Source organism: Parasteatoda tepidariorum, chromosome 10 (assembly GCF_043381705.1).
Source record: "Parasteatoda tepidariorum isolate YZ-2023 chromosome 10, CAS_Ptep_4.0, whole genome shotgun sequence".
NCBI classification, from domain to species: domain Eukaryota; kingdom Metazoa; phylum Arthropoda; class Arachnida; order Araneae; family Theridiidae; genus Parasteatoda; species Parasteatoda tepidariorum.
In genome coordinates, this window is record NC_092213.1 from 23,848,578 (window position 1) to 23,863,224 (window position 14,647).

Consider the following 14,647-nt stretch of genomic DNA (forward strand, 5'->3'; position numbering starts at 1 on the left):
GCAAGGGATATCATGGTAACCAGGAGCGGGTTCTGAGCAAAATTGCACAATTAGAATTTAACAATGAGCCCCCGATTTTACATTGTTTGTTTGCTTAAAATGGTAATTTTTGATACAAATATAACACCAATTTTTAAAGTGATTAACATTAAAAAATTGCATTAATTTAGGGATAGTTTTTATTCATTAGAAATAGGCTTTCTAATTTTACGCAGCTTTTAAGTTAATTTTATAATTTTTTTGTCGACAAAAATTGTCCTTATATGCTTGTTTAAGCTTTTTCCTATTGGTTAAATCACTTTTTTCTTTATTGTAACTTGTTCGTCTCGTTACTTTTTATTGTCATTTTTTGTTTCGTCACTGAAGAAAGTTTTTGTTTATAGAACTGAAATTTCAATATGTCCATTTCTGAACCTTTATTTTTACTTAATTCACGTGATTTCGGTTTATTTATAAATATCAAAGTTTTAATGATTTTAATATTTTTTTGCTGTGATTACCTTTTAAGATAACGTGTGAGGTTTTACCCATATAATTGCCAATTTGTCACCCTCTAATGTGTAAGCATCTTAGACCTCATTTTTGACGAAAGTTTAAAAAACTTATGCGTTATGGGCGTTGTTTATGTATACCATGTCAGTTATGGATACCATTTTCTAATGATATAATTTTTAAGTAAGATATTTCACGATTTTTTTTTAAAATCCAGATCTATACTTTAGATTTAGTTCAACTTTCTAAAATAAGAGTTAAGTCCAGTCAAGAACTACAAATTTTTAAATTTTCTTTGCATTTATATTTGTAATCATGCAAATCATTGCAAAATTGCTTAACAGTGAAAGTTACAAAATACCAAGATCAAAAGCACAAATGTTTATTAAATAGGAATAAATTTATTCAAATAATTCCAGGGGTGATTTTTCATTCACATGGGCACTCTTGACCGTCAATTGGATTTCCTGCTGGATCAGCGCAGTAGCACTTACCCATGCTAGTGTATTGTTTTTTGGTATAGGTACCATCTGAATTGCACATTGGAATAGGAACGTCTGGAACGCTGTTCTTATCTAAGAATAAAAAAGGAATAATATTGACGTTATAATTATAGTTTTACTGAACGTGATGAACTATACACTAGAGTACAAAAATCCCCATGCCCTAAAATATGACATATTTTGTGGTGTTAATAATTATATAACTATTATAAACTATTATTGCTATTATATGTTTTAGAACAGATGCTTTACATTCGAACATGCAGTTTATATCTGCCAGTTAATATAACTTTAAATCTTGACTGCAACTCAAATGGCAAAGAAACTTTTTAGTACTAAACTGGAGCAAAAAAAAAAAAAAAAATGCTGAAAATTAACAAAACTATTACGATTTTGCATTAAAAAAGTGAGAAACTAAGAAACCTTCGCTTGGTTATTCTAATGGCTACAGAACTTTCATTCAGGATCTCCGAACTACACCGCTAGAAAATTTACGGAAAGAATGGTTAAATAACAATTTTTTTTTAAATAATTTGCCATAATCAAAGAAAACAGTCAAATAACCATTAATAAGATGATAATCAAGCTGTTAACTGTGGGAAAAAAACGTTATTTCCTACTTTCATTTAATATGGTTAAACAACCAAAATTTTATCGCACCAACTAGGCCTAACTAATGAAGCCAGTTAATTCCCTGAGATTGCGTACATATTATTGCCGATATATATATATATATAACAAAATGGTATCTCTTTTTATTAGAGAAGGAATATCCAAAACACATCGGAAAAATATATGTACATTAACAGANTATATATATATCTGATTGCGAGTAACACGTGACCTGCCTGACAAATCGACTCGATGAATATTTTCATTTTCCAAATAAATCCTCGTCCTGATCAGTTCCACGTGGGCGCATATTTTTGTCGTCCATTTAAATGGAAATACTCCTAAAAAGGCAAACTTAGGGATCTAAGATCTATGTCTTCACTAGACAGAGAGCCTCTTTGAAAGTAATGGAAAGGCCATCCCGTATGATTGCTACCCATACCATCAAGCTTCCGCTGCCATTATGGTCGATTTCTCAGACATTTGAGGGCAGGTCCTTGGTAGTCTCCATATAAGAGTGAGAACCATTTAAACCAAGAACCTACTACCTGTATAGCAATATCCAAGAAATCGATCATCATGATATTGTTAGTTTAATGATATGGGTAGTTATCATATTAGATTGCCTATTGATTAATCCAGACGTTACTCAGTATGAGTAGCCATATTTTTCATTAAAAAATAAGCATCTTTTAAGTACTTTTTAAACACTATAAATATTTTTAATCACTTTCCAAAAAAAATCATAATTTGGATCTGTGCAGCAATAAAAATTATTTTTTTCTATTGTTTAAAGTTCTTAATTTATAAACATAAAATCAATAAAACTCAATAACCATTTTCAAAAACTTAAAATGATCATGATAAAATGTCTAGTATCTTATAAATATTGCAGAGAAAAATTTGTTTTATAATTTTATAACCGTCGTTGAACAACCACCCTATTTTGGGTTTACGATTACTAATGTTCAACTCCGTAGCCTTGTAATTTTGAGCCAATCCAGAAGACAAGGAAACTCCTGTATCAGTAACTCCAGATGTATGATTTGCTATGGGAACATGGAGGTCTTTGTGACTCGAGAGATTTAACGCGCATCAGTCATCACATACTGCACATGACCCGGCGGGGATCTGACCCACGTCCTCTTGGCCATGGGCCCAGTGCCCTACCAACCAGGCTATACCGGCCCTTGCTGAGAATATTGCGAAAATCTACAATTTTTTTTGCAATTTAGAACGACAATCGACAAAGCAAAGAGAAAATCTCTTTTTAAAAGCTAGAAAACTAAGCCCTTTTTAAATACTCCGAATAAAAAAGCACCTTTAAGGGCTTTTAAAAAACATAAATCAAAAATAAGCACCTTTAAGCACTTCTTAAAAATGCGACGCGCACTGTCGCTATATTGCTTGAAAAATGATACGTGATTGTTCATAAAGTATAAAATGCCTGTTCATAAAGTATGGATGCTTTTAAATCTTAAAATTTTTTAATCTTACTCATAAAGGTGCTACTACGCAGCATTTAATACACAAATGCGAGTGTAAAGCCGAAATTTCTAAATAGTTATGCAAAAACTTAATCAGCTTTCTAATGAAAACAAACGGAATAACGTGCCACAAAATTGAGCTTTTCCAAAAATAAATTTTTTTCTTATTATCGCTTAGAGTTTCTAAACACTGAGTTAGCTTTGAACTTGCAATTATGGTAATCTATAGTATGAGCCTTGGATTTTTATTTCTACTGTAAAAAGGACTGTACTGTAGAAGAATTTATTTCTAACCTAGAATTAGATTTTTATTTCTATCGTTTAAGTAACACTTTTAAAGAGCGGTGGCAGCAACTTTTATTCCCCCCCCCCCCCAGAAAATGATAATATTTTATAGAATTCATTTGGGTTCTGAATCTTAAAACGTAACATAAAAGGTGTTTTTTTCCTTGTAAAAATATTGTAAAAGTTGGTTATTAAAACAATTTTATTATTTAAAGTTATTATTTATTTATTTTTATTATTAGATATATTTTTATAAAATTCTGAAGTTCCATGTAATTTATTCGTATTGTCGTATTTGGCCCATATAATATACTTTTTTTTAATTGTTCTGTACAATGAAATATTTTTTACATAAAAAATTTTAAATTTTAATTTCTTACATAATGCCTTGGCTCTACTACGCTTCTCTTTGCAGCCCATAATATCATCAGCATTCAAAACAGCAAAGAAACATGCAATCAATATAACATAGCCCAATAACTTCATTTTTGTTCTGAAAGAATGCGGACAATTGTTAGCATACCATGTGATTTAAATAATGTATTAGTAATTGAATATATAACTAATTAATTATAAAAAAAGCTTTTATCAGTGATGTTATGACATTTTTATTACTGTGTATAGTTCAGATCAGCGGCTCCCATATTTTTTTAGGCTATGTAATCCTAAATCAGGGGTCTGTCCAGACATTTTGTGAAAGGTCCTGTTTTTGTAAAATTGTGAAAAAACTATTCATAATTTGTGAATATAAAATAAGCGTTAAGTCACATTCTTTCAACCAGGGTCCTGCTTTTGTGAATTTGTGCAAATAGGGTCCTGTCATTGCCAAAATTGCTAAGCACTTTTTCAAGAAGTGTTTGAATTGTAAATAGATACAAGATTCTGCTCAACAATTGCTCCTACTAAATTAGAGATGCATTATACAAATATTTGGTATTTAGCCTATACTGCTTAACACGGAATATTAATTTCGAGCGAATATTGGAAATAAAATCACTGACATCTTTAATAATTTCAATTGACATATTTTAAATAACACAGCTTAGTTATGTATCACTTTTAATGTGTTGCGCATTAAGTAAACTTAAACAATTCTTAAATTTATAATATTTTATTTAAAGAATTGGCAGAAATAAATTTTTTATTTACGTAATTTTCCATTAATTAATTTTATGAATAAATATAAATTGATCAACTATTTATTAATTGTGGCTTATTAAATTTAAAAAAAGAAAAATGTTTGATATTCTTTCTTATGGAAGCGAAAACAGAATGGTATCTCTTTTTTTAAGAGAAGGAACATCCAAAACACATGGGAAAAATATTTGTAAATAAACTGAAAAAAATATGTATCTTCTTATTAGAGCTAAAACCTAGTGCCTGAGATATAGTTTGACCGAATTCAATGATATAGCATGAAAGGCTTATTTAAACTTTACATTCCATTGTTTTAAGAATCATACTACTTCAAACATTAAAATAGCCAAAAAGTAATCGCGATCGCAACGCTCGAGTACGCTCTCTAGCGGGAACCTGAAAATGTCAAGCATTAATTTATTAACTTTTCATTTAGTTCCATCAAAATCATTGACAGAATCAGATGCCATTTTTTAGCTGCAAATAAGAAGCGAAATTTCCCTAAGGTAAAGGCCAAAAAACTTGAAAAAACTCTCCAGAATATTGGTAAATCTTTCAGAAACCGAACACGCCAAACATTTGAAGAAAATTCCTCAATAATTTTTAACTTCTATTATGAACAAACTTGCAACTGATAACTTCCGATTCCGGAATCGCATACTGTTACAGATGTGTGTATTACGGTAAAATAAATTTTTTCTGTCTTCAATTCATTATAAATCAAAGTGAAGTCAACATTGGTTTCTTCATTCTAATGAATAAATGTGAATTCAGAACTTTAATAGTTATAGAATATTCTTCTTCGTAATGGAATAGTATATATTTCTATATCTATGTAATTCGGAAAACAACAATAAAAAATCATCCAAATTACTTGAAATAGTGTCATTTGTGCTGATTATTTCATCGTTTCCATCGTTTTCTTGGTAAGTATTTTTTAGTTTTGAAAGTATAATTTCAACTAGAATACAGCTATTCTGTTTTTAAGCTACATATTAAAATTCTTATCGAGATCTTGCTGTGTGGTATGCTATCTAAAAGTAATGAAGGGATAATCTATGTAGATATTATTTGAAAATAAAATTTTCGAACGAAGAACATTTTATTTGAAATTCTCCGGATTTATAAAGATGATTTTTATAATAAAAAATTTGCTTGTAAATAATTTTTTTTCTTATGATGACAGTTTAACAATATGACAGTTTTTATTTCAATATGAGGAATTTTTAAAATCGTTTTTTTACCCTAAGAATTCTTTGTTTTACGTTTTTTAGTTTATGACTTTTAGATAAAAAATTGTTGTCAAAATACTTTTTCTGAAAAATTAAATGGTATAACATTATGTGTTTATGTATACTTCTTTATATTCTAATGTTTGGAGCAATATGATTCAGAAAAGTGTGGAATAAAAATTCGGTACTTATGTATTAACGCCACCGCAGCTACATATCTGGCAGTTTTTAAGTGCCGCCAATCTACACCTAAAATTTTTGCGACAAATCATGAAATTAAACACTTTATTTAAAATAAAAGTAGTCAATCGGATTTCGGTGGGAAATGGGCCGATATTAAGTTTAACATAGATTCAAAACAATCTCTATTTTCGTTCAACTTATGATGTCGTCATATTAACTCTAATAAATAAGATTCCAAATGAGATAACATTTCCAAAAAAATTAAGTTTACCAAGATAAAGTTTCATGTCGTAAGAATTGGTACATTTCTGTTTTTTTGATAAAATATTTCGCTTCTGAAAAAATAAAATTAAATCTTGTTTTGTTTTTGGCAAATCCCAAAGACGAATTTTTAAAGCACTAAAAAATGGCGACAAAAAAGAATTTATTATTTTTTTTATTTTTGTTTCGTACGCATTCTTTATTTTACGTTTTTTAGTTTCTGAATAATGATTTTTATTGAAACTTGAAATTTTTTGATAAAAATTGTTTTCAAAAAACTTTTTTTACAAAATTAAATTTCATAAAATTATGAGGTTTATGTATACTTTTTGTTCATTTTAATTCTTGAAGTAATATGATTCTTAAAACTATGGAATGTAAAATTTAAATAGGCCTTTCATGTTATATCATTAAATTTAGTAAAACTATTTCCCGGGCATTAGGTTTTAACTCATGCAAGAATATACATATTTTTTTTCTGTTTCTGTACAAATATTTTTCCGATGTGTTTTGGATGTTCTTTCTCTAAGAAGAAGAAATACCATTTTGTTTCCGTTTGCATAAAAAAAATAATCAAAAATTTTTCTTTTTTAAATTTAATAAGTCACAATATAGAAGGTACGTTGCAATGTTACACGCTACATTAAAGTCGTCTCTAGAGTAACTGAATGACTGCTGACTCATATAAAAATCGCAGGTATTCGTCTCATTCAACAACGCCCCCTATAGTTCGTTGCGATCGCGAATACATAAGCCTCGTAATTTTATATAATTTAATTTTACATAATTTAATTTTGTAAAAACAGTTTTTGACAGCAATTTTTGTCAAAAAAAAAGTTTCAATAAAAATCATTATTTGGAAACTAAAAAACGTAAAATAAAGAATGCTTACGATACAAAAAAAGCAATTCTAAAAATTCCTCACATTAAAAAAAAACTTTAAAATGTTTTTTTAAAATTTTATTCATAATCGGAAGTAGAAAACCATTCTATAGAAAATTATATCCTGGTTATATGATATAACATATAACTAGATCCTGGATATCATCTTTTGGATTCTCTGTTGCCTTGTTGTTTGCTAATTTTTGATGCCATTTTTTAATACTACGAAAATGCGTCATTGGGATTTGCCAAAAACAGAACAAGATGCAATTTTATTTTTTCAGGATCGAAATATTTTACCAAAAAAGCGAAAATATGCCAATTTCCATGACATGAAACTTTATCTTGGTAAACATACGTTTTGGAAATGTTATTTCATTTGGAATGTTATTTATTAGAGTTCATATGGCGACAGAAAGAAAATAGAGACTGTTTTGAATCCATGTTAAACTCTATATCGGCCCATTTTCTACCGAAATCCGATTGACTACTTTGATTTTAAATGAAGTGTTTTGAATTTTGAAAGTGTTTTGATTATAAATAAAGTGTTTTATTTCATGATTTGTCACCAAAGATTTAGGTGCAGATTGGCGACACTTAAAAACAACGAAATCTGTAGCTGCGGTGGCGTTAATACGCAAGTACCGAATTTTTATTCCATACTTTTCTGAATCATATTACTTTAAACAAAAGAATATGCAAGAAGTATACATAAACACGTAATGTTATACCATTTAATTTTTCAAAAAAAGTATTTTGACAACAATTTTTATCAAAAAATTATAAACTAAAAGACGTGAAATAAAGAATTCTTAGAATAAAAAAACGATTTTAAAAATTCCTCATATTGAAATAAAAAACTTCCATATTGTTTTTTTTACATTCTTTTAGTTCTTAATCAGACGTAAAAACCATTCTGTGGAGAACTATCATCAAATAAGAAAAAAATAATGTTACAAGCAAATTTTTTATTATAAAAATCATAACACTTATCTGATTTATAAATCCGGAGAATTCGAAAATGATATGTTCTTTGTTTGAAAACTTTATTCTCAAATAATATATACATAGTTTATCCCTTCATTACTTTTAGATAACATACCACACAGCGAAATTTTACAATTGTAAAATCTCGATATGAATTTTAATATGTAGCTTAAAAACAAAATAGCTGAATTCTAGTTGAAATTATTTTTTCAAAACTAAAAAACACTTATCAAGAAAACGATTAAAATTTGCTAATAATCAGAACAAATGATACTATTTCAAGTGATCTTTTTCAGATGATTGTTGTTTTCCGAATTATATAGATACAGAAATATATACTATTCTGTAAAGAAGAAGAATATTCTACAACTATTACAGTTCTGTACGTTTTGAATTCACATTTATTCATTGGAATGAAGAAAGCAATGTTGACTTTACTTTAATTTGTAATGAATTGAAGACAGAAGAAATGTATTTTACCGTAATAACACATCTCTAACAGTATGCGTTCCCGAAATCGGAAGTTATCAGTTGCAAGTTTGTATATAATAGAAATTAAAATTATTGAGAAATTTTTCTTCATATGTTTGGCTTGTTTTGTTTCTGAAAGATTTACCAACATTCTGAAGAGTTTTTCCAAGTTCTTCTGCTTTTCCTTAGGGAAATTTTGCTTCTTATTTGCTGCTAAGAAAATGGCATCTGATTCTGCCAATGATTTTGATGGAACTAAATGAAAGCTTAATAAATTTATGCCTGATATTTTCAGGCTCCCGCTAGAGGGCGTACTCGAGCGTTGCGATCGCGAATTTGGTAGAACTGTGTTTTAATAATGTTCTAGTTTGTGGTTTAATATTTCAGTTGTATTTTTAATCAGTTCTAGCTCGTGTTTTAACGCGTGGTGCTAGACATTTTGTTGAAGCTAGGAGTTCTTGATAAAAACGATGTGCTCTACTTTTACGATACGACAAAAATCGAACGATTTTCTTCTTTTTTTAATCCACTCATAAAAAAAAACATATTTTTTTAAAAATTGAATTTCAGTAGATTACTACAAAACTTGCAATCTCAAAAATTGTTTCATACAAAAATATTTTTTTCAATTATTAATTGGCACTGTTTAATAATGAATGAAATGGTTTTATTAACATGGTCTAAAAAGTCACTATCATTCATTCAACTATTTATTTTTGATAGCTCAAAAATCTTTAAAGTAGCTCTTGAGAAATAAAAATTCAAAGAAACTAATGAGGTATACTTAAAAAAAGTCCCATTTCATTAGTTGTAATTTCTGAAAAATATCCGATGAATTTATTTGAAGTTTTAGATATTGTCATGTTTTGCGTGATATAAAAGTTTATATGAGTAGAAAACTTTTCTGCCTTTTTATTGTCATTTTAGGTTTCAATTGTTAATAAACAAAGCCTAATTTAGTTGGATAGCTTACATTTTTATGGAATGATAATAATTTCTACAATTAAAAATTTTATTTCTAAATTGTGTCTTAATTTATATTGAAGTTTTTTGAAACTTAATAACTGGATAACGGTTAGAAATAACTCTTACGCCTAATTCATGTGAGAAACAAAAATGTGGCAATGTAAATTCATGTGACAAACAAACAAAAATGTAAATTCAAGTGACAAACTATTTTTTTAACTATTTCAGGGTTTAGTTCTAAAATTTTCCGACAGCGGCCTCTGTCAATTCGAGTCACACCAATGCATTTTGATGCATGTGTTGGATTGTTTTTGTGTATCTTGAGTATTTTGTTAGTGAGTTCAAGTTCTCGTCTAATGATGTTCGATACTTACGTTATGTGTTATTATCGAAAATCTTAGAATGTTATTTTTATGCATTGAAAGTTTAGAAATTTGCAAATTTGTGATTTTTAAGTACTTTTTTATTTTTACGTTTACTATCTGCAGCGCCATCTGTTGAAAAAATTGAACTAAAACCAGAAATTCTGAGAAAAAATTGTTATGATCTGTCTCATGATTTAACAGCAAGATTTTTTTGAAACCTAAGATGTTTTGCTGTTATTAAGTTTTGAAAACGTCAGTCTAATTTAGTTATCCTGTGCTATTAAGAAATGATAAATAACTTAGACAAATTAATTTTTCATGATATTGCCTTTAGGCATAAAATATGAAATTGTCTATAGGAATTATCTGATTCTTGAAAATTGCCCTATAAATGTAACTTGTTGAAGATATTTTTTTTGATATTTCATCCTTCTACTTATTTTATAAGAAAAAAAAATCAACATTACTTTAAAAAAATGCGTTTTTGTGTCAGATTTTGCATTATGATTAAATTATAGCACTAAGCATTTTAAAGATTGAAGAATTATTTCATCGAATTTTAATACTAGTTCTTGTAAAATTTTCCATAAAAAACGTACAAATTTTTTCTTTGGCTAAATGACTCCTGAAACTATCATAGAAGGATTTGATTTTGCATAATTTAACAAAATTAAATAAATAAACTATGCTTCTAAAAATTCGCATTATGCGGTTTCTTAATTCTTCATTGTTCTATTTACTACATCAGTTTTTTAGAACGATAATCTTTTTAGTTTTTATGTTAAATTATCAACTGAATGCAAAAAGTTTTTTTACTTTTTAAAAAAAATTTATTTCTGAAAAATATCAGTTATTGTATTATATTTATGATAAATATTGTTTTCGATTTCTTTTTCTTGACAATACAGTTTCAATTACTAATTGTATGAGCTCTAAGTTGTTAGTATTCATTTTAATTTCAAATTCTTCATTGAAGCATGAAAATGTGCAATTGAAAATCAAAAATACACAACTAAATGCTTTTTTTAGATTGTATTATTACGAGTATTAACTTTTTGACATATATTACGAAATAATTGAATATAATTGTTACATAAGTTTGTCAAGCAATATGTTGCCAATAGAGTTTCGAGTGCTAAAGTGTATAGTTATTTCACAACTGAGAACATTATATTTTTCGAAAATATAAATGAGTTTCAAAAAGTTAAACATTTTCTAATTATTCAAATCTCAAATAGTTAACTTATTTTTATATCCTTTCATGCCTTTACTACAAATACAGAGATTGTTTAAAAATTAGTGGAATAAAAAATGAGACAGTTTTGTCGAAAATAAAGTTTTGCAATTGTTCTACAGCGTCTATATTTGTCTATATTGTAATAGCGTCTTTATTTGTAGTTTGCTTGCGTTTTAAAAATATAAATTTAAAAACGTTTCCCTTTATTTACTTTTTTTAAAAATTTAATAAAACGTGTTTTATTTATATCATTCTCTAATATTTGTATAATTAACGAATTAAAATAGCAAATAAATTGCACAGATCATGGTTATTTACATAATGATAAACAAAATAAAACGAAAATATAGTTTGAGAAAAAATAAAAGTTACTTAATAATGTAACATGTTTGTTACAACTAAAAGGTTTATCAGAAAAAGTAGATTAGTAAACGTCTTTCATTCTTTAAAAAGTTAAATTGGGTAATTATTTAATACATACTCGATTTAGTTTTGATAATGTATACAAATTTAAGTAGTTTTAAAATTAGTACATTAGATTTCCATAGAATATATAATTTTTTTAAAAATACTGAATTCATAATAATAATAAAATTAAATTGCTTAGTAAAAATTTTAAACTTACGCAATAAAAATTTCAAATTTAATCCAAGAACTGTTTTACTTATTTTTTTTACATGAAGAACTAAATCCTGGCCTTTAATTCCACTTATATGGAACCATTAAGCAAACATCTCATATTTGTTCAGAAGTGTCGGTCACACACCGTAAAAACTTGCGAGCAGTCTTTTTTGGCGACTTTGAGGCAATAAATTAAAAACAAATAATAAATTGTAAATAAGAATGTGATTTGTAATATGAAAAAATAGGAATTGCATTAGAAATTTATTGAAAAACCTATAAAATCTAAGCTAAAAATATCCGGCTTTCCTATCAAAATAAAATAGCATAGTTTTTGCGTTTGAGTTTATTTTCAACCAATGTCGAAATTTAAAGGCTTTTACATTCACATTTTAGGCATTTTAGGAAACATAAATGGATTAATTATTATTTTTTGGTTTAGTACCTGATAGCCGTTTGCTACCTTTTGGGAATGAAGGAGTTAAGTCAATATCAGTTTACGAATAAATCCGTACACATAATGCGAAATTATGCATACCCTCATGATTTCTGCTAAATTCAATTTTTTATGTCATATTTATTGAAACTATATTGATTACATTTGAAAAAAGGTGTTCAAAGAGATAATCTAAAAACAAAAAGATTAAAATGTAAATTGGATAAGATATGAAATAAGAAATTATAGAAAAATTATCTATATCTTTCATGTAAAACATACTTAATTTCACAATTTTCAATAAAAACATAGATTTAATAATCACACGATCGATTAATAAAAAGTAGTCTATTTGGCATACTGTTAGAAATCTCTTTTAAAGTCTCAAAATCTACTTCATTCCAAACATTCTGTATTGCTAGTAGCAAATAATTCTTGTTATTGTACTGACGACAGTACGTATACATTTTTTAATTGAAATCTTCCAAAGGTTCTCCAAAGGATTTAGATCAGGGGAACAAGCTGGCCAATCTATAGCCTCAATTTTTTTCTTGAACCAGTCATTAGCGCTTACATTAGAGTACATGGCTGCGTTGTCTTGTAGTTGAACAAGTTTAGATGAATGAGTCTGAAAGGATAAATTAAGTTTGCCTTGTCTACTAGGCTCGTAAACCACGATAATTCTTTCAGAAAAAAAATCTCATTAAGAATATTTCTTCTCTTTTCGTAATTTCCTCTAGCGTCTCGTATGAACAGTATAAAATCAAAATTTTTTTACCCCTAAAAATAACGAATAATGAAATTATGAACATTATTTGGAGTAAAATTCTTCCATTTTTCTTTGAAAAATGATGTTCTAATATTTGCCAGTAACCAGTCAGTAATCATGTTTTTTTTCTTTTTTGCGAAAAAGTTTAATCTTGCTACTTATATATGGAGGTTTTAAGCTTGGAGCACTCTTCATTTTAGAAAACAATGCTAGAATTCAGCTTTATTGGCCTATGAACTGTATCTTTTAAGACATCATGCTTGAGTTTTTTCGAACTTTATTTGAAGGTCTTTACTCATTTGACCCTATTCGAATAACTTTTCTTTCCTCTCAAGCAGAAAACTTTCGAGAACGTACTATACTTTTATTCAACCCATAATTGATCTGTTCGATTGAAAAATTCTGAAAAGCACGAACTGAAGGATTTTTTATTTTGGAAGTGTACTTAGTATATCATTTACCTATGATCCAGAATGAGATTAATTGACCTATATCAAGTTTAGAGAACTGATTAATACGAGGCATGGTTTTAAAATTAGAATTTCAGCTTTGAATTTGGCTTACATTTAATTTAGATATCAAAATTATTGCGAGATTCATATTCATTTGCGTCGGGGATTTTCCAGGTCTTGGCTAACCCCAATATGTTCGCGGTCAGAAATCTGAATCCATTGAAAAAAAAACTATGCATACTCAGAGAATGTACGATTTTGGGTCTAATTTTAAATATCGTCTGTACTAATTAATTAGCATATTTGGGGTCACCCTCTCAAACCATTACTATTACGACGCGAAGAGCCGTTCATTAGATCAAAAGGTATTCACGGAGGTTCATTTTTTTATTTTATGCATAGTGTTGTGCATAAAAAAATCCTAAATAACTTTTGATCTTATTATCGAATCTTCACGTTCTAGGACTTAATGGTTTGAGAGGGTGACCTCAAATACGTTAATTAATTACTACAGACGATATTTTAAGTCACGAAATCAGACACAATACGAACTTTCTCTTAATAAACATACCTCTTTTTTTGACGAATATGGATTTCGGACCCCAAAAATATAGCGGATATTTGAGTATTACGCTATATCTCGAGAACTTTTTAAGCCAATTGAAAGCTTTTTGCTCACAATTATAGAATTAATATATCAAAAGATAATTGAATTAAAAAAATATATTTTAGTAAATATTTAATATTTTTCAATATTTTATTTAATAATAACTGAAACAATTTTGAAATGTAAGATATGTAGTTTTTTAAAATATTTTAAAGTGTGTGAATTTTTATGGCAAAATACAAAATTTGAGCGTGATGGGTTGAAAATCAAATTTTGAAAATATAACTTTTTAGAAATTCGATTTCTCAGGATCTACTCGATTGATTTTGCTCTATTTTTGTATTTTGCCATGTAAAATTACATACTTTAAAGTAATGTAAAAAAATTGAACATCTTACACTTTATAATGTTTTCGACTATCATTAAATAAAATAATAAAAAATAATATATATTTACTGAAATTTATTTTTCGCATTGAATTATCTTTGAATAACCGAATTTTATAACTGTGAGCAAAAAATTTTCAATACACTTAAAAAGTTCTCGAAATATAGTAAAACTAGCATTAAGGAGTCCAAGCTTAGGATCGCTCTCCTGACCAAACTGCACCTGGCAATCTGGGAAATATGGAGACCATATTTCCCAGATTGCAGCTACCCCTT

The 14,647-nt window shown here is 27.8% G+C and overlaps 1 long non-coding RNA gene across 1 annotated transcript; it reads right to left on the bottom strand.

Moving 5' to 3' along the window:
• Nucleotides 1-858: 858 nt before the first annotated feature.
• On the bottom strand, nucleotides 859-11,878 carry LOC107437941 (uncharacterized). Its single transcript, XR_001583309.3, has 3 exons — nucleotides 11,726-11,878; nucleotides 3,760-3,872; nucleotides 859-1,067 (listed from the first exon to the last, which is right to left on the bottom strand). It is a non-coding gene; the product is annotated as an uncharacterized lncRNA (long non-coding RNA).
• Between the last annotated feature and the right edge of the window lie 2,769 nt (nucleotides 11,879-14,647).